Source organism: Chiloscyllium punctatum, chromosome 12 (genome assembly GCF_047496795.1).
Source record: "Chiloscyllium punctatum isolate Juve2018m chromosome 12, sChiPun1.3, whole genome shotgun sequence".
Lineage (NCBI taxonomy): Eukaryota > Metazoa > Chordata > Chondrichthyes > Orectolobiformes > Hemiscylliidae > Chiloscyllium > Chiloscyllium punctatum.
Window position 1 is genome coordinate 48,399,377 of NC_092750.1, and position 21,976 is coordinate 48,421,352.

At 37.9% G+C, this 21,976-nt stretch overlaps 1 protein-coding gene across 4 annotated transcripts in view; it reads left to right on the top strand.

Annotated features, from left to right (window-relative positions):
* LOC140483843 (microphthalmia-associated transcription factor-like) overlaps window positions 1-21,976 on the top strand; it is a 293,041-nt gene that overhangs the window by 154,098 nt on the left and 116,967 nt on the right. The gene's annotated exons all lie outside the window — the stretch shown is intronic.

Sequence of the window (21,976 nt, forward strand, 5' to 3'; positions counted from 1 at the left end):
ATACCTGGTCTAACTTCCAGAACATTGTCTGATGCTTCCTCAATCTCTTTGCTACTAAAAACTTCAATGTTGCCAATAAATGTCACTCTTCCAATGCACTCTTGGCCTCCTACATTATATGAAAGTAAAGAAAAAAAGAAGCAGGAGTAGCCATTCAGCCCTTTAAGCCTGCCCTGCCATTCATTATGGATGATCATTCATTTCAATAGCTCCCCCCCCACCATATCTTTTAATTCTTTCAGCCCCAAGTGTTACATTCATCTCCTTGAAATCATACAATGTTTTGGCCTCAGCTGCTTTTTGTGGTAGCAAATTCCATAGGCTCACAACTCTCTGGGTGAAGAGATTTCTCCTCATCTCAGACCTAAATGGTTTACCCTGTATCCTTAGACCGTGATCTCTGTTTCTGGACTCTCCCATTACTGGAGACATTCTTTCTGCAGCTACCCTGTCTAGTCCTGTTAGAATTTTGTTGATTTCTGTGAGATCCTCCCTTTTATCCTTCTGAACTCCAGCAATCTAATGATTTAACCTCTGCTCGTATACAGAGTCATAGGGTCTTACAACGTGGAGACAGGCCCTTTGACCAAAATTGGTCCATGCCGACAAATGTTCATTGACATCAAGTTGTCAAAAAGCCTTTTGAAAGTCCAAATAAATTCACAGCTATGGCTCCCCTCATCAAGTCGACTGGTTTAATTAGTAATCCAGTAGATTTGTTGAGCGTGATTTCCCTTTCATAAACTTATGCTACAGTTTATTCCTGTCACTATTTTCTGAATGTTTAGTATTACTTCTTTCATTGTGGATTCTCATTTTCCTCATTATTGAAATCAGGCTGACTGGTTTATAATGCCTGGTTTTCTTTCTACCTCCTATATTAAACAGGGAGGTTATATTAGCTATTCTCCAATCTGAAGGAACTGTTTCAGAATTTAGAGAATTGTGGAAAATGACCCTGACTGCAGCCTTTATTCCAAGGGTCGCTTTCTTCAGTTCTCCAGGATGTGGATTATCAGGTCCTGGAGAATTATTGATCTTCAATCCAAGCAATTTCACTAACACCATTTCCCAACTAATACTGATTTTCAGCTCCTACCTTTCATTAAACCCTGTATTCCCCAACCTTTCTGGTATGTTATTTGTGTCTTCTTTTATATACTTAGTCAGTCAGCCATTTATTTGTCCCCAATTCATAAATTCCCCTGATTCTGACTGTGAGGGTCCTAACTACATTTGTCTTCACCAACTTTTTATCTTCTCAAAGCTATCTTTTACAACTTTTACAGTCAGTTTATACATTCGTTGCAAGCGCACACTTGTACTGTTTCAGCCTCCCTGCGACGTAGGGAAAATGAAGAAAAAGGAATAAAAGAAGATGTAACTGAGAGAGAGAAAAAGAATACAGCCAGCCTGGAGTGGACAGGCTCAGCCTCAATACTACCTGGTCCTTGCTCACTGGGAGACCCTGGGGTGAACTGTGTTGCAGTTTAGGCATGCCCTCTTTGAATATTTGTCATTGCCTTTTCATCGTCATCCCTTTTACATTACATTCCCCAAGTTATCATAGCCAACTTAGTTTCCTCTGTTTTGAATCAGGGCATCAGTCTCAGAATTAATTACATCACTCTCTGTCTTGATGAGGCATACTATCATACTATGTTCGCTTATCCCCAAAAGAGTTTGCACAACCAAATTGCCAGTTATTCCTTTCTCTATGACATAATATCCAGTCTAGGATGGTTTGATCTCTAATTGGCTCCTCAGTGTATTGGTCCAGAAAACCATCATATATGCACTTGAGGAATTCCTCTGCTACAATATTGTTACTAATTTGATTTGTCTAATCTATGTGCAGATTAAAGTTACCCATAACTATAGCTGTCCCTTTTTTTGCATGCATCTCTAATTTCCTGTTTAATGCCATTATCAACATTACCCCTACAGTTTGGAGTGTATATACAATCTGCAGTAATGTTTTTTGCCCCATGGTGTTTTTCAGTTCTGCCCATATAGATTCCACATCATCAGATCTAATATCCCTCCTCACTATTGTGTTAATTTCCTCATTAACCAGCAAAGCAACTCCGTCCCTTTTCCTTTTTATCTGTCCTTCTGCAATACTGAATGTCCCAGTTATTCAGTTTCCATCCCTGATCAACCTGCAACCATGTTTCCCTTAGCCTAACATGTTCATATATTTATGTGATTAATTCATTCATTTTATTATACATACTCTGCATATTAAGGCACAAAGCCTTAAAGTTTGTTGTTTAACATTACTTCTCCTGTTACTATTATTTTTCACCCGAGTCCCATTCTGATCCTGGCCCTTAATTTCTGTATTGCTTTTCTCCCCTTTCTATCTTTTGTTCTTGTCCTTGATTCCTCTTTCCCTGACTGCTTGCACATGATCCCATTCAACCTCCCCGACCCCAACTTAGTTTAAAGCCTCCCCAGTTACTGCAGCAAATGCTGCCCGAAGGACATCAGTACTGGTAATGCCCCGATGTTCTGGTCCCAGAGCACTAGGAATCTGAAACCCTTCCCATTGTACCATCTCTTCAGTCACATATTCATCTGATGGATTCTCCTATTTTGATGCTGTGACATTGAAAGTAATCCTGAGATCAATAGCTTTGAGGTCCTACTTTTCAACTTTACAACTTTTATATTTTGCTTTCAGAATTTCATCCTTTTCTTCACCTATGCCTTCACAATAAGTTGCTACCCTCCTGCTAGAATGACCTCAAGCTGCTCTGAGGCATTCTTAACCCCAACACAAGGGAGACAACATACCATCCTGGAGTCTCGTTTACAGCCACAGAAGTGCCTGTCTCAATCTTGGTTCATCCAAATACTGATGACTATGTGCCTACTTGCATCAAGTCTGTGCTCACTGCTTTCTGTTAAACAGTGCCTCGGCTTTAATGTTTTTCTCTTGTGTTTAGGTTCCTTCATGGTCTTGTTTTTCCCTATGTGTATTCTGTTCCTGCACTACAACACCACCCACCCCATACCCAGATATCAGCACTCCTTTAATTATGGAGCATCATCAATTTTAATTGCTCGACCATGGTATCATGCATTCACCTTTGTAGACACCAAGTTCTGAAATTCCTTTCCAAGCTTTCTGACTCTCTTTCCTCATTTAATATCCTCCTTAACTTCATCTCCTTTCGGCTGTCCATTCCCATATTGCCTTATGCAGTTCTGTCAAATTTTGCTTGAGAATGCTTGTGTGAAAGACCTTGGGACAATTTATAAAATTAAAGGCATCATTTTGATGCAAGTTGTTAATTTGATTTCTTGGGTAACTTTCTTATATTGATGGCCTCCAATTTTGCTTTGCCGACAGGCAGAAGTGTACTCCGTATCTATTCAATAACATCTTTCATAATTTTTAAAATCTCAATGATATCACCCTTCCATAGAAGAAAAAAGAAATGCAGCTGATTTATTCTTTCCATATAGCTATATCCTTTCTGTTCTTGTGTTACCCTTTTAATTCCTATTTTCATCCTTCCTAGCATCTCTGCACATGAAGTTCCCAAACCATGAGCTGTGGGATGGGCAATTAGGATCGTGAACTTCCCTGTTCTGATGTAATGATCACTGTGGAGACAAATCTTCAAATAGGCCACATTAATAGAGCTACAACTCCCAGGCATGCTTTGGGCAAACATTTGGTTGATTATCATAAGATTAAAGTCATGCAACATAACCTTCATCTGTTGCTTTGAGTTTGATCGAGTGTTATTTGTCATTCTACTTTCTGGCAAGTTGTCTTTTTTTATGTCCTGCTTTGTGCCTCCTTCCTTGTGTACTTCCTCTGATCTTAGTGGTCCTCTCCTGAGTCCTCGGTCATGGGGTTGGAGATAGTAAGCAACGAGGAAGTGGCAACTGGGAGATTGGGAAACCAAGAGAGAGATGGTGAGCTTTCATATCACAAAAAGAGCAGAGGAATTTGTTTTCAATGGCTGGGGATCAATTTGGGAAAGTTCAGAACATTCAAAAGAGTACAGTCTGGTTTTCTCAACTGCATCTTTTATATCCTTTCTTGATGTGGTAACTGTGTTTGTAGGTAATACTTTTAGTATGATTTTAAACAATATTTTACACAACTTAGCAAAACTTGTCTACTTTTCAATTCTGTAAATAAACTCTAGTGTTCAGTTTACCTCCATAAATCCATAAGATATAGGAGCAGGATAAGACGATTCAGCCCATCAAGTTGCTCCACTATTCAATCTTACTACTATGTTTCTCAACTCCATCCTCCTGCCTTCTCCCTCTAACCCTTGATCCCTTTACCAATCAATAACTTATCTATCTCTGTCTCCAGTACACTCAATGACTTGGCCTCCGCAGCCCTTTGTGGCAATAAGTTTCACAGATTAATCACTCTCTGGCTGAAGAAATTCCCCCTCATCTCCATTCTAAAGGGTCACGTCCCTACTAAGTGGAGACATCTTCAATGTGTCTCTACTCTACCCAGACTACTGTGTATTCTATAAGTTTCAATCTGATCTCCCCCCCCCCCCCCCCCCCACCCCCCACATCCTTCTAAACTCTAGCAAGTATAGACCCAGAGTCCTCAATACTCATATTACAAGCTCTTCATCCCTGGGATCATTCTTGTTAACCTCTTTTAGACATCCTCCAACACCAGAACATCCTTCTTTGGATATGTGGCACAACACTGCACACAGTATTCCACATGCAGTCTGACCAGAGCCTCATATGGCCTGAGCAGTATACCTCTGCTCTTGTATTCTCAACCTTTTGAAATGAATGCTAACATTGCATTTGCTTTCCTAACTACCAACTGAGCATGCATATTTTCCTCATGTGAATCCTGAACTAGGACTCCCAAATCCCTTAGTACTTAAGAGTTCTGAAGCCTTTTCCTATATAGAAAATAGTTAACACCTCTATTCTTCCTACTAAAGTGCATAACCTCACTCCCTCCCACATTGTATTCCATTGGCCACTTCTTTGCACACTCTCCTAGCCTGTCCAAGTCCTCTGCAATCTCCCTGACTCCTCAACACTACTTGTCCCTCCATCTCTCTTTGCGTCAACTGTGATTCGAGCAACAATGCCCTCAGTTCTTTTATTCAGGTCATTATTGTATAACATGAATAGCTGTGGTCCAAAGACAGATCTGTGCAGAATTCCACTAGTCACTATCCTTTCATTATCATCGTATAGACCGGTGTTTAATGCTAAAAGATTAACCTGTTTATCCATTTACTGCTTTACAGCAATAAATTCTTATTGATTAAAAAATGTCATGTCCTTTTTTTTTAATCAAAACACAATAACTTGTACTTGTGCTTTGAAACTCATTTGTCAGTTATCTACCTAATGCATTAATTAATGCTGTCTTGTAATTAGTTCACTTCAGCCAATATACCTTCAAATTTACTGTAATTCCGAAATGTGAAAATGTTCTTTTTAATTCCAAAGTTTGCATTGTTAAATTGTGAACAATACTGGCTTCAGCATTCAATCTGCAGTAACACATTCCCACCTCTGTTTTTCTGAATAGTTACCCTTGAGACCATCTCTGCTTTCTGCCTTTAAACTAGCTAGCTATTCATTCTGCTACTTGTTTGCTGACTCCATATAATGAGTTCAGTAGTTGGTTTATTGTATGATAACTTATCTGTAAATCTCAATTGTGTACATCTGAAATGTTTTATATCTATGTGCTACCTTATCTGTTACAATTGAGAATATATGATTATTATGTTTTGGACTGTACCTTTGATCTTCAATTAAAAATGAAAGAGTGATGTAGCTATTGTAAGTTCAGTCTGACGACAAGCCTGGCTTCGTTGAAGGACTGGCTGAGAGCATGTCAAGCTCTTATACTTGGGAACAAAGGACATTGGCCGCTATACTAATAGTTAATAGTCATGCTGTTTCTAAGGTTTTGGTAAAGAAGGAATAGAGAGAGAGGAAAGGAGCAGTTGGTTGGTCAGCTGAAAGAAGAAGTTGTAGTTTCATTGCAAGATACTGAAGGGATGAGGGAGTAAGACTGTCTCTAAGCAGTGGGAAGCATTCTGCAGTCATTTGAAGAATCAGCAATACAGTTCCAGATAGGACGGCATGAGGAGGATAATTAAAGTAAGTTTTACTGCTGATAATGGACTTGGAAAACTGTTCAAAATCTAACAGAAGTATCTGTAAATGGTTGAAATTCCTACTTGGTGAAACAGGAAAATGTTGGAAGCTGGAAGTCATGTTGGACATTTTGCTGCAAGGACTGTAATTCTGAGAACAGTGTGACCTATGGTATATCTAAATGAGGAGCATTGCTTTCTTTAAAATTGAATTATGGATTGCTGGTAGAAACAATATTTAGTCAGAAGTTTTTTAGTAATTTTAAAATGTAAATTCTAGTCATGTTGTTGTTCCCGGCTACTAATTGGAAGTTTTAATTTTGTTTTACACGTCATGAGTCTCTCAAGGAATCTTAATTCTTATGTTATGTCTCATGGTCAGTATCCCTCTAAGAGAAATGCTTTTTTAATATCACTACTGTATAATAGCATGTGACCTGAGGGTATGAAGATCTCACATCACCTTATCTGGAACCACATGATACTTTACTAGAAATTTGTTCTTGTTTTGTAACCTAATAGTTTAACATTTGCTTGGATGTCTAGATACCTGAGGACTGTAATATTTAGACATCAGACTTGGATTCTATTGGATTCTTCAATGCCACACTACCCACACTAAGTTTCTTATGTAATAGAATGTATGATGAACATTACTGCATCAGGTAAAACACCTTGTTAGAGGCGAATTCATTTCAATAACATATTCAATATTCAAATTGGTTAGGTATCAGAATTGCCAGGCCCTAATATCTTCAGTTTGCTCACATTTTTAAAAACATCTCCCTTAAATCCAAAGTGGAGTGCATTAACCAAAAATTAATTCCCTGCTAAACTACTTGAGTGACATTTAATGAGACAACTTGGAATGTCCATCACAATTATGGAGAGGCAATACTGTGATTTCATATGTACAAATCACTTGTATTTTCTCAGTCTGGGAAATCACACTTCACTTTGAAGGATTTGCACTGTCAGCCTGTATTAAGATTTGAAGTTGCCCTCAGGCCAAACTTGAGACCCATTCCTGCTTTCTCTGCAGTGGTATTGTTTCAAAATATAAATTCCCTGTAATTAGAATTATTAAAGTCCCCTATCAATAAGGGAGACCTTTTCACAAGAGTCTGCCTTAAAAATTAATGTCCTTAAAAGCTTGGATACATTTTGCAAAAAATGCTTTACCATGTGGCATTGTGTTCTGAGAGCAAGTATACAGGTAATGAGAACGAATTTATTTAACAAAGTTCCTTGCCAGAAATAGAAAGACTGAAAATAGTTTTATTGTTGCCTGTGTTCATCCTCCATTCCAAAAGTAAAAGCACTGTGTCCTAGTGTAGAGTTAAATATTTATAGTGTGAGGTGTTGGCATTAATTTTGTCATAAATTGTAGTCTATATTTGACTTCATCATTGAATCAAACTGCTACCGTTTTTATTAAATACAATAACTTGAATGGAGATATAATTTTGTAAACAAGCAATAAAATGCACAATTCATTAAGTTTCTTCGTTGTGTTTACGATTTGCAATTTAATTATTAGTTCAGTTCAGAAATAAGTCATGCTAATCAGCACAGATACTAGATTCCAATTAATGTTGCTTGAATACAGTTACACAAAAACGTAACTGATTGTACATTATTCAAAGGTAAGTGATTTTAATGTATATCCAAACTGCAGGCTTTTAAAATTTTAATCTGGAAAGTTAAGTATTGTAGATTACTTATATATAGATATCATTGACATTCCTGTCCTGTGTGCCACAAAATATATATTAGCTTGTTCAGTGTTTTATGTCAATACTGATACCTTTGTACTTGATTTTGATAGCCTAAATTGAAAGCCACTGATATTTGCAAAAGCCACTGTTTCAATCATCAAATTAGCTCTGATTTTTGCATAAGAAATTTAATTTCATGAATTCAGATGTAAACCACTCTCAAATTGTTAACTTTTGTTCACTATTCATAAGTAAAGTTTAATATAATAATTGAAGATAATTAAATCATCTTCGCAGCCCCTATCATTAGGATAATATAGATAACAAGTCTAACCAGTATCAAATGATTGGCTGTAGTTGATAAGTAAAAGCTGGCTGTGATGTCTTTGGCTCATTGGTAGTTTTCCATTACTTGAGAAATATTATAAAATGTGACCCTGCCATTCCCTGTGTTTTAAGGAACCCTATCTGTGAGCTTCACCGAGAACGTTTTAGCATGCAGTCAGCAGGAGTCTCTGGATTTATGCCAACCAGTGGAAAAGTACCATGCAAAAGTGAAGTTTGTTGTTCTATCCAATTCTAAGTAACTTTCCTTTGGAACTTTTTTTCCTGAGACAGTTCAAAGTCATTCAAGTCACATTTAATGACAAATAACAATTTAAAAGAGTTATGGGCCTTTATAGTTGTTCAGATAATTTGTATAATATATGCTCACTGCTGCAGCATGGTTCATTCAAAGCAATATATAAACACTGATCAAAAGTCTATTTTACTACAAACAATCCTTAGTCAGTTATTCACTTAGAATATTGTATGTTAATGTGTCGGCCATCAGTGATATTACCATACTGCTAATTATTGTCAACATGAGCTGCTCCATTATTGAAATAGCACCTACCTATCTGAAACAAGATGCAGATAAGATGCATGTTTGTGCCACTTAATTGCAAGCAATGACAATCTTAAATAAGCTTACCTTTAATTACAATACCATAATGAGTTCCTCCATTGTCATCATCCTGCGGGTCACCACTGACAAGAATCAGACCAACATCTTAACATTGTTGTACAAAAGTGAAGACATGGTGTGTAATCATTGGCTCACCTTCTAACCACTGCAAACTGTTTCACAATCTACAAATTTGAAATCAGGTGTACTGTTGAATGTTCACCCCATGTCTGAACGTGTATAGTGAAAAATACCAGTGTTTGTGTGTTGCTACGTTCTGTAAATCATAAAGCTTACAAGACCACCTTCTTTCCCTTCAAGGGAAACAAGAGCAGCAATGTTTTGAAAACCAAGAAAGCTCCAAGTTATACATCAGTCTGACCATTGCATTCCTTTATCCCTCCTGGAATTCCTGAATAAATGTGACCCCAAGAGCATCTCCAAAAGTCAAACTTAAATGGTTCCAAGAGAGAACGTACAACAAACCTCTTAGGTCAATGAGTATGCCTTATCCAGGTTCCCCCATGCATTTAGATTGTCTTGGTATTATAAAGAATCTTTCTGTATAACAGAGAATACTGGAATCAATGGTTTCATTGCAACTTGATAGGGAGTTGGCATTTTATTTTAATTATGAAGCTTATGAGGCCTTTTTCCGAGTGTATGTTCAACTTCATTTATTCCAAGTCAGTGAAAGAGGTCATGTGATCTACTCAAGTCTGCTTAGCAATGGGCCTGAGTGATGTGACTTTAATATTAAAGCGAGGTCTTTCGATGGCATAAATAGATGTTGATGACACATATAGGCACAAATTATGTGACTTGATAGCTATTGTGGAAATGTGGTGGTATCTATATTCTGGAAGAATAGGAGAAAAGAAAGTGGTGTAGTTGTGTTAAAAAAGGAAGGAGCCGAAAATGTGTTGCTGGAAAAGCGCAGCAGGTCAGGCAGCATCCAAGGAGCAGGAGAATCGACGTTTCGGGCATGAGCCCTTCTTCGGGAATCTTCAGGCCTCAAGCCCAAAACATCGATTCTTCTGCTCCTTGGATTCTGCCTGACCTGCTGCGCTTTTCCAGCAACACATTTTCGGCTCTGATCTCCAGCATCTGCAGTCCTCACTTTCTCCACCTTAAAAAAGGAAGGTATCAGTTCAGCGTTGAGTAGTGATACAAGGGAAATACATCCTGATGAAGAATCAGTTTAGATGGAAATAAGGTAAAGCAGAGAAAGAAGTCATAGAAGGAATTAAGACAAAGTATAAATCAGGAAATAATGGAGGCAGTTGTCATGGGTGATATTAATCGGGTCGGGTACATTTTGGTGCCGCTCTTTGAGCGCCGATCATTTGGCACCACTTTTTGGCTCTAAATTGCTTTGGTGCTCATTACTTTGACACTGAGTTGTTTTGGTGCATTTGTCATATCCTGATTAAATGTCCCATCGACATACCAGACTTCTGAATCACGTAAAAAAACTACCCAGCTCTTTCTACCAAAAAATAAAATTCTCTCATCTTCTTGACCACTAGTGCCAATTAAAAACTCATCACATTGACCATTGCTCGTCACACAAAATTTGTACTCGTCACAGATCGCTAACTCTTTTGAACTAACAGGATTTGGAGGAGTAGAATTGATTTGATTTCATTTTCTTCGTATGATTTTTTTCATAGCGTCTGAAGTTGGAAGTGCTGCCTGAGCAGCTTGAGAACTATTTTCAATGCAAACATTTATAACTGATGACGGCACTTCAAAACTTTCCTCAGCTTTACGTTTTGCACTTGTTTTGATGGTAGCAACTTACACACTTACTGCTGAAGCACCGTCAGAATGCCCGTTCACTTATTTCACTACTTCATGGTCTTTAGTGTGAATGCGACCTTTCCACTCGTTCTTTAATTCACATCTCCAAAACTTTAAAGATCAGTCGCTTTTGCTACATTTATCAAACACATCTAGATAACCATCGTGTGAAAATTTTGGTTTGTCTCTCTTGCTTAGAATGTCTTCAGCCATTTCTGGTATGGGCTCTACAAGAAAATAGAAAGAAAATTGCATTACAGCTTTCCAATATGAAGACAGAAGGGCGTAAGTATCATTAAGGCAGTAGGTGACTATTAACAATTGTTAAATGAGAGAATGATTACAAAACAAGTGGGTCATGAGTCATCCTCTGTCCTTTAACCAAACAAGACTTTTTTTATTCTGAATTGCCACCAAAACAGCTCAATGCCAAAGTAATGAGCGCCAAAACAGCTCAGAGCCAAAATGGCAGGGCCAAATGATCAGCGCCAAAAGGGCGGCGCCAAATAGTCCCATTCTGATATGAATCTGCCTATATATATCAGAGGGACAAAGGTTACATGGAAGATGAATTTATAGAGTACATCAGGGATTACTTAGAGCAGTACGTTGCAGAGCCAACTCTGATTATTTTAGATCTAGTCATATGTAATGATGTAGGATTAATAAAAGATTTTATAGTTAAGGATCCTCGAGGAGTCGAGATGACAACATGGTAGCATTTAAAATTCAGTTTGGGGCAAGTGACTTAGGACTCAAACTAAATGTTGTTAACTTCAATAAATGCAAGAACAGAGGTATGAAGAAAGAGTCAACGAAATCCAGATGGGAAAACAGACCCGGGGAATCTTGGTGGTTGACCTGTGGTAGACATTTAACAGGTATTTCCGGAAAATTTTATTCTGGTCAAAAGGAAGGACTTGATGAGAAGAATCCAGCACCCATGGTTATCAAAGGCAATCAAAAAGTGGATCCAGTTAAGAATTAAGGAATACAAAGTGGCAAAAACTAATGGTAGGCTGGAGGGTTGTGATTTTTTTTGGAATTAGCAGTGGATGACTATAAAGCTATTAAAGAGAAATCAAGTTGATTAAGATGGTAAATTGACAAGAAATGTGAAAAACAAGCAGAAAGAGCTTTCATGAATATCTGTTAAGAAAGAGTGTAGTCAAAGTAAGATTTGATACGATTGGAAGATGTGACTTGGGAAAATGGCAGATAATTTAAACTAATATTTTGCAGTGGTCTTCATGATGAAGGACACTATAAATATCCCAAAGATTATGGATGAGCAAGGTGCTAATGGAGGAAAGATCTTATAAGAGTCTTGAACACAAAGCACTAAGTATTTGGCCAATGAGTGGGATACGAGGCAAACAAGTTATCAAGACCTAACGCTTGCATTCAAGGAAGTGGCAACAGAGACAGTTGAAATATTGCAGAATATCCAAGATTCTGGCATGGTACATGTGGATTGGAAAACTAGTAGTGTTTAGACCCCTTTTGAAGAAGTGAAGAAGACTGAAAGCAGGGAATTCTTGGACAGTTAGATTAACATCTGTCATTGGGTAAATGCTAAGGTCCATTATTAAGGATGACATAGCAGAACATGAAGAAAAACATAACAATTAAACAGAGTTGGCATGGTTTTAAGTAGTGAATTCATGTTTGAAAAATATGCTCGAGCTCTTTGAGGATATAACCAGCAGTGTTGACAAAAGGAAACATTAGATGTAATGTATTTGGATTTCCAGAAGGCATTTAATAAGTTACCACATAAACAGTGATTGCAGAAGAAAGGAGCTCACGGTATGGGTGGTAATGTGTTTGCATAAATTAAGGATCGTTTTATATACAGAATCCAGAGAGTCAAAATTAATGGATTTTTTTCATGTTGAAAAGAATTAACTAGTGAACTGCCTCAAGGATCAGTCATGAGGCCTCAATTCATTATTATTTATATTAATGACTTGGTGAAGGAAGGGTAATAAACTTTAATGTATTCAATTTTGTGTATGATAAAGATGTAAGTGGGCAAGGCATGTTTTGATGACAGCATTGGGAATCTGCAAAGGGGGAAAGATCAATTAAGTGAATGGGTAAAAAGTTTGCAGATGGAATTTCATGTTGGGAAATATAAAGTAAGAAGAATCAGAACATAGACTGATTAAAAGAAGAGAGACGCCAACAAAATGCAGCATAGGCACCTTCGGGTTTCCTTGTGCATTAAACAAAAAAGTTAGCATGTGGGTGCAGAAACTATTTCAGAAGACAAATGAAATTTGAGTATTTACTGTCAGGGGATATTAGTTTGAAAATAGAGAAGTCTTGTTATAATTGTACAGTTTGTTAGTGAGGTTACACCAAATGTACTGTGTATAATTTTAACTCTGCATTTAAGAAAAGATGTAGAGGCATTGAAGACCAATCAAAAGAAACTCACCAGACTGATTCCTGGGATGAAGAGGTTGACTTATCAAGAACAGTTAAACAGGTTATGCCTATTTCATTAGAATTTAGATGAAATGTGAGCTGATGTTATTGAAATATAAGATTCTGAAGAATCTAGACAGAGTAGGTGTTGAGAAGATGTTTACTGGGAGATCTTGAATCAGGAGACATAGTTACACAATAAGAGGGCAGTCATTTAAACCTGAGAAATGAAGGAATTTCTTCGCCCAGAGAATGATGAATGTCTGGAATTCTCTAGAGACTTGTGAAGGTTAAATACCTGAAAGTATTTCATAAGAAATTCGGTAGATATTTGAAATATTGGGAGGTGAAGACTATGATGAACAGCCATGAAAGAGGAGTTGAAGATTGCCCATAATCTTATTAAGTGGGGCTGGCCTACTTCCGTTATTTCTTATGGTCTTATCCCCAAAAGGGGGGGGGGAAAACATGCCTTTTGACTTTCAATGGCCTGGGGTATTTTACTGGGTTTGGAAAAATCAAACATCAACTTCAGGGACTGTTTAAAGTATACCTGTGAAATGGTTATTTGGCTCTCTTAAAATTCTTCCAAAGCCTGAGACTATAGGCTATATTTTCTACCAAAGTGAATTACCTCCCATTTTTCTATTTTGCATTCTATCTGCCACATTTGTGCCTCTTCAAATCCACCTGAAGCACCTTTACATCCTCCTCACAACTTAGACATCCAGCTAGTTTGTTTTAACTGTAAACTTGGGAATATACACTTAGTCTTCACTTTGAATTTTTAAAAAAAAGTGTGAATAGTTGGAACCCCAGCAGCAAACCTTATAGTATGATACTCGTCATAAAGTGCTGACCTGAAAATGAACCATTCATTCTTTGTTTTTTTTCCGCCATTAATCATTCTCAATCTATGCGAATGTATTTATCCCAATCCCATGATTTCTAATTTTGTTTACTAACTTACCTTGTCAAAAGCCTCCTGACAACCGAAATAGATCACATCCACTGGTTACACTATCCGAATTCTACTAACTATATCCTCAAAGACCTCCAACAGTTTGTCAAACGTGATGTCACTTTCATGTGAACTTTGCATAATCCTTCTGTTATTTTCTGAATATCTTGTATTTAATCCTTTATTATATATTCCAGTATTTTCCCTACAATGGATATTAGGCTGGTGGGTCTATAGTTTTTTTGTTTTCTCCCTCTTTTCCTTAAATAGTGGAGTTACATTTGCTACCTTCTGACTTATAGCAAGCATTCCAGAGTCAACAGAGTTTTGAAATAACATGCCTGTTATCACTTTAAATGTTCCGGGATGTAGATCAAGTCTAGGGGATTTATATACTTTTAAATTCCATTACTTTCTTTCTTAACTTATCTAGTATTTTTAAAAATACTAATTTTAATAACTTGCCATTCTTCATTTGTGCTAGTCTATAGATTCTGTATTACTTTTGGGGAGGTTTTGTTTATCATTTTCATTCAAACATAATATGTGTTTGGTGTCTTTGCCATTTCCTTACTCCCCACCATAAGTTTTTCTGACGCTGCGTGCAATGGACCAACATTTGTTTTGATTATCTTTTCCTTTTTACATTCTGTTTTGATCTTCCTTGTTAGTTCTGTCTCATTCTAATATACCATTCTTGGTCCTTTCTTGGACCTCCTCTGTAGAATTCAAAAATGCACCAAATCCTCAGACTTGGCATTTTTTGGCAACATTATAGGCCTCTTTCTTTGATCTAATAAATTCCTTGATTTCTTCATTAGCCTTGGTTGGACTTTCCTACATCAGTAAAATTATGTTTTTGAAAACTATGTATTAGTTTTGTAAGTTTTACCCTTTGCTTTTCTACCATCTTACTTTTGAATATAGCTTCAGGATCCATCATTGCCAATTTGACCCTTACCATTTGTCATTTCTTTTGTCCAGATGTAAGATGATTGAATTACATTGCTTTCAAATTAATGTAATTGCTGTTTTGTTATGATCACTCCTCTCTTAAGGCTCTTCTCCAACAACGTTATTAATTAGCTCTTTTTCATTGCATAAAGACTAAATCTAAATTGACACATTGTGTTATTGGTTCCTAAATGTCCTGCTCCAGAAAGCCATATTGCGTACATTCCAAAAATTCATCCTCCACATTGTTGGTGTTAATTAGGTTTTATCCAGTCCATATGTAGTTTGAAATCCCAAATAATCCTGGTTAAATGCACATGTGATTTACATTATCACTGCTGTTTGGTTGTTGATAAGCAACACTTGCCACAGTTTTTGCCCCTTGCTGCTGCTTAGTTCCAGCCAAAATAATTTTTTATCTTGAACTTACTAATGTTCTTTTTAATTATCCGAGTCACTCTGCTATCTTTTCCCCACTTCCTATCTTGCTGTAATTGGGCTTTCAGATCCCAGCTTTGGATTTCTTGCAGCCATGGTTCTGTAATGGCGAACAGTTCCTGCATATGAATTTTTGTTTCAGTTTACAATTCATTAACTTTATTTGGAATGTTTCAGGATTTCAGATACTGAGCCTTCTTCACTGTTTTTGTGAACTCTGGCACTATCTGCTGGCACAATCTTAAATTTGCAAGCACTGTCCCTGCCAGCCAGACTCTATTATCGTTGTCTTTTAGTATTATATTGGGTAAAGACATATGCAAGTCAATAGATCAAGCTTCCCCTGTATGGTGTGGCCCCACCTTCACCCCGTCTGACCCCCACTCCATCTTACTTAGGTTGAAGAGACCTTGGAGCGCAGGTTCATATCTCCTTGAAAGTGGAGTCGCAGGTAGATAGGATAGTGAAGAAGGTGTTTAATATGCTTTCTTTTATCGGTCAGAGTATTGAGTACAGGAGTTGGGAAGTCATCTTGCAGCTGTACAGGACATTAATTAGACCACTGTTGGAATATTGCCTGCGGTTCTGGACTCCTTCCTATCGGAAAGATGTTGTGGAACTTGAAAGGGTTCAGAAAAAATTTACAAAGATGTTGCCAGGGTTGGAGGATTTGAGCAGGGTTGGAGAGGTTGAATAGGCTGGGGATGTTTGCCCTGGAGCGTTGGAGGATGAGGGGTGATCTTATAGAGGTTTACAAAATTATGAGGGGCATGGGTAGGATAAGGAGACAAAGTCTTTTCCTTGGGGTAAAGAGTCCAGAACTAGGTTTAGGGTGAGAGGGGAAAGATATAAAAGAGAATTAAGGGGCAACCTTTCACGCAGAGGGTGGTACGTGTATGGAAAGAGCTGCCAGAGGAAGTGGTGGAGTCTGGTACGATTGTAATATTTAAAAAGCATTTGGATGTGTGTATGAATAGGAAGGGTTTGAGGATATGGGCCGGGTGCTGGCATGTGGAACTAGATTGGGTTGGGATATCTGGTCGGCATGGACGGGTTGGACCGAAGGGTCTGTTTCCATGCTGTACATCTCTATGACTGTATGAAGCCTTTTCTATTCTCCAGTTACATGACTTGTGAGAAAGCCAACCCCAGCACTATTCAAGTGAATTCTGACCTGATGGTAAAGCCTCTATGTTTCTCAGTACTGGTGTTTGTCCCCCGCAACACGGAATCCATTTCTCTCAAACTAGTCTTTGAGCCACGTATTTATCTCTCTAACCTTTTCTATCCTATACTAATTTTCCCACAATTCAGATAATATTCCAGAGCTGCTTGTTATCTTAAAAGTTCTGCTTTTTATTCAGAACCTATCCTATCATACTGCCTATACTTATAAGTTATATATGTGCCTGTGCTTGAGTTATTTTTTTCCCTAAAACTCTGAAGTAAGATTTGAACCCATAACTTTCTATCTCAGAGGCAAGAGTGCTTACCACTGAACCATGGTTGACAGACAAGTGAATTGACTCTACAATGTAATATTTTCACTTATACTGAACCAGAAACCTCTAACCACAATAGCAGTAAAATGACCTATTCAGCTAATACCATTAAATGGATTTGTAAAAATATGTTCATGGGATGTAGGCATCGTCATTCTGAATCCATTCAACATTGCACCTAATTCTGCTCCTGAATGTGCTCACGAGCCATCTGATCTTACAGTAGCAACTCATGTTTATGTAATAGGCAAGCTTTTTCACTTGATCTTTCATTTGTATGTGTATGTCCAGTTGTTGGATCTATGGCACTTGAGTAAGGTGATCTTCGCTAAAGATAGAGGAAGAGACCAAATTTTTGAACCAAGCAGTCATTGATGGAAGTGAGCTGCAAGAATAAGACTTTTTGAATCAATATTCAGTGGCCGAAGAAGATTGAATACATCAGGAGGGGGGAAAAGATGATGGTTTGGAATTGTAGGTTTAGATCCTCAGGTTATTGACAGTTTGCATAATGAAATTACTTTCCAATAGTTGTATGAAGGTTTCCAGCTCACCTGTAGAACAGCCTGGACTAAATATACAAGGCAAAGGTATTGAGCTGAGGCCACTTTCTGGTCTTTAACTTGCCCCACCTGCACCCAAAGATAGAATTCTGCCAATGATTTTGGCAAAGTAAAATGTCCCAATTTATGTTACATATGAGGAACACGATTATGTGAAAGACTTCATCCAGTGTCAACTACTGGATTCAATGCCTACACCTTGTGTTTTACACAAATTTAACTTGTACAATGAATTTCATTTAACAATTTAAGGTATGTATTACCCCAAATCTCTCCTGGCCAAAGAGCAAAAACATCTAAGAATCCAGAAGGAAGAAAGAACTTCACGGCAGTGGGGGAAAACCAGGAGATTGAAGATGATACCATTGCCAAGGGAAAGTTTCTGTGGCTACAGTAGAGCAGAGAATAATTGAGTGGATTTGTTACACCAGTGATGAGACGGGACTATGTAATAAATTGGTAAGGAGCTGTTAGATGCCAGAATTACATTAGTAGTGGTTCTTCAAGGTAAGAGGTGAAAGGGAGGACATGATCTGTCTGATGCATTCATATGATTTTTCAAAATGATCATGAGAAAGAAATAACAAATCTTTTTGTTTTCTCACCTCTTCAAACTGTCACTTTAGAAGGGATAACAGCACTCCGTCACAACATAAATCTAATGATGGAGTGCTATTTCTCTGTTAAAGAGATCGATGGAATGGTGTAAAGAACTGAATTATAAAAGTGAACTTCTCAGACTGCATTCTATCTCCATAGATAGGGAAGTTACATTTTGTTTCAATTCTGTTGGAACAACGTTTTGTGGAGGGTCTGGTTAACCCCTTAGATTAAGGCTCAGAAACCTTAATGTATTTTCTCTAGGGATATCTTGCTCTACAGTCCCAACTTTCCTTCTTTTTGTCACATTTGCTTATATATGTTAAAAGACTTAATACATTTTCATAGCTTTTTGAATGATTGTGTGCAGTTTATACCATGTAAGGTGAAATACATGAAATGAAAATGGTGGTGATAGATCATTGAAATTCTTGTCATTCATTCCAGGATTTCGGAATGCTTAATTGAAATTTCTTCCAGGCCGTAAGACAGAAACAAAAAAAAAACGATCAGACCATCTGGATGATATGGTATGCCTGTGACAAGATGAGCTGATGGCTAGCAATGTTACTCAGTTGAGCTTTTAAACCCTAAAAGTGAAAACATTTATCTTGGGTGATTCTGTTTTTAATGTGATTGTTGCTTTAATTAGCTAAATGACCTCTAGCCTCTCAGGAATAAGCACGGGATAATTTCTGGGATCAAGACAAAGCCTCCCAGAGATTTAGTGCACAACACACACTAATACATGAAGGAATGCTGATAATTAGCTTTGCTGCTTTCATTCCTTGGCTGTGTTTTTTTAAAAAAAACTGGTTACTTTGAAATAATGTCTACAAGTTCATTAACCACAAGTTTAAAGCTGAACTGTGACCGTTAAACAAAAGCGTATTGTGTGACGAACAGTAGTTTCCATGTGTGTAATGTGCAGACATGGACTAAAGCAGTTGTGCAATTCCTTTGTTTATTGAGGTACTGTACAATGTTTTGAATCGAATTATTTGAAATTATTCTATTGCATAAGACATCAGTGTTAATTTGAAGACTTTTGAACTTAAAATTTCACGAGCAAAACCAGCTACATTTAGTTGAAGTGGAACATTAATCTTCTAAAACAGGAACTGAACTTCTTCATAATCTGTATAAAATACTTTGATGTGAATGTTTCTGGTAAAGCTTAAAAAGTTTCACAATGAAATTTTCTCTTGGCAGTTAATCTTGGTTGATAACTATATTTAGTTCAGCTTTTTTTTCAAATAGTTAACTTGATTATTTCATCCTGAACACAAGTATATATTTTTAATAGTTTCTGGTGCTTTTAATGCTGATAAAAACTAAGAACAAAAATGAAGTGATAATTTATAGGCTGTCCAATCAATAAATGCACATACTGCAGTGCACATTACCAGGGAGATTCTAGGTTTGATTTGTGTTCTCTACAATTTAGTTGCTGTCAGTCAGGGCAGTTGGTAATTGACCTTCGTGTCTCTGGAAGAAAGTGAGGACTGCAAATGCTGGAGATCAGAGCTGAAAATGTGTTGCTGGAAAAGCGCAGCAGGTCAGGCAGCATCCAAGGAGCAGGAGAATCGACGTTTCCTGAAGAAGGGCTCATGCCCGAAATGTCGATTCTCCTGCTCCTTGGATGCTGCCTGACCTGCTGCGCTTTTCCAGCAACACATTTTCAGTTTCGTGTCTCTGTTTTAGATTAGATTACTTACAGTGTGGAAACAGGCCCTTCGGCCCAACAAGTCCACACCGCCCCGCCGAAGCGTAACCCACCCATACCCCTACATCTACATCTACCCCTTACCTAACACTACGGGCAATTTAGCATGGCCAATTCACCTGACCTGCACATCTTTGGAGTACATTTAAAAAAATTAAATCAGAACTACTATTTTTTGTTTGCTGATCATTGAACCCTATTGGTATATGTGCCAATGAGGACTGGATAAAGTTCAGCTCTGATGTCCCCAGCCAAATATTCTACTGATGTGGTAGTTTTCAGTTCACCTTTGCAACCTGGAAACTTGAGCAAAGTGTCAGAGAACTGCTGGTATTTGTGCATTGATATCAGAACATAAGTGAATCATTTCAGAAGAAGAGATGATGTTGTAACTCTAATTAAATAGCAATGTATTATCAGGGTGAGCAGAACCACCCAAGGAGAAAGATAATGAGGTTTAAATTATTAATTGTGTACACAAGAAGCAGTTAATCTTTGTACAGTAACAGGACACCGAGTGTGTGTCGAAGTAAAGATGTCTGTGCAAGAAAATGAGAATCATTGAGGGATTCATTTCTTATTTTTAAATTTAATTGCATTTCTTTTGGGTCAGCTCTTATGTTTCAACTTAAATTAATTACATTAATATGCTTCCACATTGATTTCTTCCAACATGAGATGCATGTATTGCAACTAATATCATTCAGCTCAATGCTATCTGAAAAAGCAGAGCAGGTAAGGCAGCATCTGAGGAGCAGGCGAATTGACGTTTTGGGCATCAGCCGATGCCCGAAATGTTGATTCTTCTCCTCGAATGCTGCCTGACCTGCTGTGCTTTTCCAGTGCGACACTCTCGACTCTGATCTCCAGCATCTGCAGTCCTCACTTTCTGCTGGCTCAATGCTATCTTTTTTCTCCTGTGTTATATTGAATGCAATATTGTAGCTTAATGTATCTGTATATTTTTTCATACTGCTTTTTCATATTTGGGACATGCCATCAAAATGCAAAACGTGTACAGTCAGAACATTTACAGAGTGATGAGAACGATAGCATCAAACTAGCCAGGTCTAGAAGTTGGATTAATGATATGAAGATATTAAATCTGGCACTTCCACAAAAGGTTCAGTGAAATATTAGAAATGACAGATCAAATATCTCCATGCACCCTACCCCCAATCAGGGTATTAATTTAAAACTCTCAGGAGCGTAATTAAGTATATAACTAGGCTTGGCATTTTACAAGATGTGAGAAGGTAGGGGCTGCATTGTGTTACGTTTGCCATTTGTTTTAGAGATCACAATGGCCAATGATTGGAGGTTGATGGCTACATGGAAGCAGTTGAAGATGGAATTGCATGCTGTACATTGTCCAAAATGGAAAGGAAATTTAGTATTCCGATCAAGTCAAAATCTTTCTGTAGTAGGTGCTACAGATTGAGTTGTGCTGAATTTGTGGGTGTAACATTTCACTCACCACAATTAGTTCCTCCGTTTTGCCGACATTGAGAGAGAGGTTGTTCTCATTGCATCACACCACCAAGCCCTCTCTCTCAGTTCTGGTATTTTGATTTGTCATTATTAAATATCTATCCTAGTACAGTGGTGTTGTCAGTGAACTACTAGATGACGGTTGTTGGAATTTGGCAACACAGTATTGGGTATATAGGGAGTACAGCAGGGGTCTGAGAACACATCCTTGGGGGGGCTCCAGTGTTGAGTGTTAGTGTAGAGGAGATGCAGTTACCTATCTTCACTGATTTGTGGTCTGTAGGTCAGAAAGCTGAGGATCTAGTTGCAGAGAGCAGAGCCAAGACTGAGGTCACGATGTTTTGAGATCAGATGCAGGGGATAATGGTGTTTAAAGTGGAGCTGTAATCAATGGGCAGGAATCCGAGAAAAGTGGCCTTGTTGTCCAAATGTTCCAAGGGTGAGTACAGGGTTAGGAAGAAAGTATCTTCTGTGGACCTGTTACATCGGTAGGCAAATTGTAGGGGATTGAGGCAGGCTAGGAGACTGGGGTTGATATGGTCCATGACTGGCCTCTTGAGGCTCTTCATGATTATGGAGGTCAGAGCCACTGGGCAGTAGTCATTAAGCAATGTTGCATGTGCTTTCTTAGGTACTGGGATGATGGTGGTCTTGAAGCAGGTGGGACTTTGGCTTTTCGGAGGGAGAGGTTGAAGATGTCAGTGAAT